The sequence below is a fragment of the Belonocnema kinseyi genome, chromosome 8, assembly GCF_010883055.1.
Source record: "Belonocnema kinseyi isolate 2016_QV_RU_SX_M_011 chromosome 8, B_treatae_v1, whole genome shotgun sequence".
Classification (NCBI taxonomy): Eukaryota; Metazoa; Arthropoda; class Insecta; order Hymenoptera; family Cynipidae; genus Belonocnema; species Belonocnema kinseyi.
The window spans coordinates 71209112-71212597 of NC_046664.1; the positions used below are offsets into that span (position 1 = coordinate 71209112).

Sequence of the window (3486 nt, forward strand, 5' to 3'; positions counted from 1 at the left end):
AAAATACCAAATGGAGATGTAAAATCTCAAAGTAACCTAAAATCGTCGAAAATTAGGAATCTTGATAAAGATTTTAAATTAAAATTGTTAATTTCCGGTTTATATATATATATATTTTACGACTCTGAACAACTTCAGGTTATGTTGGTCTTTCACCTGAAATTAGTATTTTTGAATAAAACTTAATAGATTTAATTAAAATGATATTTGTTTAAAATAATAAAATTTACTAGTTATAACAATTTAGGATTGTGTTAGTGTTTTTCCGTCGAAAATTTATATTTGAACAAAAAATCTTAAGATTTACAAAAAAAATGTAATTGTTGAACAATTTTAGGTTACGTTGGGGTTATACATAAAAAATTGTTATTTTCAATTTGCTTTCATTTTGAACAGAGTTTAAACTTTAACTTTTAAAAAATAATGTGTTAAAAATTAAACTGTTAAAAAATAAAGAAAATAAAAAATTCCATTTTGAACTGTTGAAAATTTTAGATGAAAGACAAAAAAATAATTAATAAATAAATTACAATTGCTATTGTTAATAAAAAAATCATTAGATTTTACAGATTATTTACAATATTTAAAGAATAATAGGGTATGCGTTTTTTTTATTCGAAAATGGGGTATTTAAATTTAAACAAAAATCATTTGACTGGAAAAGATAAACTTGATTTTTAATACATTTACATAAAATATAAAAAATATTGTTCTTGCTTTTCTTCTCTGTTGTTTTAGATAATACATATACTATAAGATAGAAATATTGTTTATTATTTTATATTTCAATTTAAAAATTGCATGAGACAACAAAAAAGTATTCGCGCCTAATTCTTTCGAACAGAAAAGAAAAAAAAGTCTTTCCTGATAACTGAGGTCAAATTTCATTTGATTGTGAACGTCGACGTAGTGCAAGTGTAGACGAAATACGAGATTTTTTATGACTTTATGGTCCATCTGTTATATGAACAGTTTACGAAGAAAGTCATTCTTTTTTTAGAAACAATAATAATAAAAATAAAATCTACATTTCATATTTAAACTATCAAGAAGAATATTTAAATATCAGGAAAAAAATCTCAACTTACAAACATTTCTTTTAGAACCATATTGTTTTCGAAAAACATTCAAAAACATTCAACAAATTTCAATAAATATTTTAAAAACCTCCAGAATGAAAGCAAACTCCAAAAATGTTAGGATCTTTTGTTATAACTAGTATTCAATAAATTTATGATTAAAAATTATTCGTCAATAAACTTTAATCCTCGCAAATTACTGTCATTTTCTAAAGATTTAAAACGAAGCGCAGTGCTACCAACCGTCAATTTAAATCACGTTTAAAACCCACAAATTTGTACTTGCCGCGCTTGCTGCATTGCCGTTGCAGAACATTGAGGTTCGTAAACGTCGGCCAATTTCTTATTTGTATCTTTTTATTATCAGAATCATCAATTCTGAGAATCAATATTTAAGAAGATCTTAAATAATTTTATCATCGATCAAGGGAAATAAACTGCAGTAATTAAAACGGTCGCGTAAAATTCTTTTTTTTTTTTACTAACATAACCTCAAATCGCGAAAGATCTTTCGTTTTTCTGTGGTCATTATTTAAAAGCATTTGATGTGTCAGTGCAGAGTGTAAAAAAAAAATGAATGAAAATATATTAAGGCAAGTGCAGAGTTACATGAAATCGAAATTCTATTCGTTTAATGAATCTTGGTTAAAAGACTGTGTTCAATATTGTGCCGAGACTCATCCGCAGGTAAGTTATAAATTTGTTTAAATTATTTAACCTACAGAAAATTAGTATAATAAAGGACAATTGTTTATTTTCTCTATAATAAAATTTCTTTTTTAAAGGCTAAAAGTGTAAAAAAGAAAGAAACAAAAAAAACAAATTTCTCACTTTCGATTGTTTAGTCATCAAAATTAGTATTGAGGAAACTGGGACAAATAATACATTTTTTTGCAACACGCTTATTTTTAGTATGCAATAAATACTTTTAAATCTACAAAAAAATGATGAAAACACTTTATGGACAAATCAAAATGTATCTTTAATATTTACCTAATCTTTCTAGTTCTTATTTTTGGCACCAGTTTGCTAAAAAAGATCAGTTTTCAACGAAAAATGGAATAGTTTAATTTACAGATAAAAAATTAATTTTTCTTAATAAAAAAAAACAATTTTAAAGTAACCTGGTGAATTTTTAAATAAAATTATGAATCTTCAACTGGAATAGATGAATTTTTAAATAAGAAGATGCATCTTTTTTAAGAGTTCAATTTTTAACCAAATAGTTTTGTTTTCAACCAAAAAGATGAATTTTCAAAAAAGAAGATTAATTTTCTAGCAAAAAAACACGACTTTTTAACAAAATACACAATTGTTTAATTTTGAACCAAACTGAGGAATTTGCAACTAAAATGAGAAATCTTCAACTGGTGAAGAAGATTAAATTCTACTAAAAAAGACGAATTTTAAACTAAAAGATTAATTCTGAACAAAAAATGAAGTAATTGATATTTCAACCCAAAAGTTCAATATTCAACTAAAAATAGAAGATTTAAATTTTCAGTTAAAAAAAAAAAATTCAAAGAAAAAATACAATTTTTAAACTTAAAATTTCAACTAAGAAAGGTTTTTCAGCCTGGAGAGAAGATATTAAAAAAAAAAAAAACTGTTGAATTTTCAACTAAAAACGATCAATTTTCAACCAGAAATAGAATAAATTCAATTTTCAGTTAAAAAATTCATATAAAAAAACGCACTTTCAATAAAGTAGTTAAATATAGTAACATAAAGCTACTTTTACAACTGAAGAATGATTGTTATTTAATTTAAATTATAATTAAGAAAAAAAATTAAGCTCACGAAAAAATATCCTGGAATAAAAAAAATTCCCTGACAATGCCAGGTTTTCTAGGTAGGGTAGAAACTCTGGACATTAATTAATATTACCATACTTTTTTAAATTGCTCGCTTATACAACTATTCTTTAACATTTTCTTCAAACGCATTTAAAATATTTACGTTGGGTTGGCGAAAATAACATAAACGTCATCTCAAAAATCAAAAGATTTCAAGGAATATCTCAAATTTCTCTGAGATTTTAAGTGGTTTTAACCCTTAAACGGCCAAAACGCCACTACCGGGGCACTGCTTTTCAACCAACGGCCAATAACTAAGACTATTCGACACTAGAAAAAATTGAGACACATATTTTTATTGCTTAAGATCTCCTCTTTCCGAGGGTGCCAATGAAATTCCTCAAAAAATTTTCTTATTATCCCAAAATGCAGTTTAAACAAAAAAAAACGTGATTTTTCATGCCTATTTTTTTTGTGAACCATTTTCCAAAGCTTTTCGAGTCTGTAAATAACCTGGAATCTCACTAACCGGTGGAATAAATGTCTAAACTTTGAGAATCCATGGTTTAAAGATCGATTTTTCGTTTTAGTATTTTCAAAATGGCGTCTTA

General features: G+C 25.3%; 2 protein-coding genes across 5 annotated transcripts in view; one reads left to right on the forward strand and one right to left on the reverse strand.

The window, feature by feature from the left end:
• Positions 1–3486, reverse strand: part of LOC117178152 (probable phospholipid-transporting ATPase IIB) — a 133984-nt gene that overhangs the window by 47201 nt on the left and 83297 nt on the right. The gene's annotated exons all lie outside the window — the stretch shown is intronic.
• The window catches only part of LOC117178154, a 17226-nt gene that overhangs the window by 941 nt on the left and 12799 nt on the right, over positions 1–3486 (forward strand). The gene's annotated exons all lie outside the window — the stretch shown is intronic.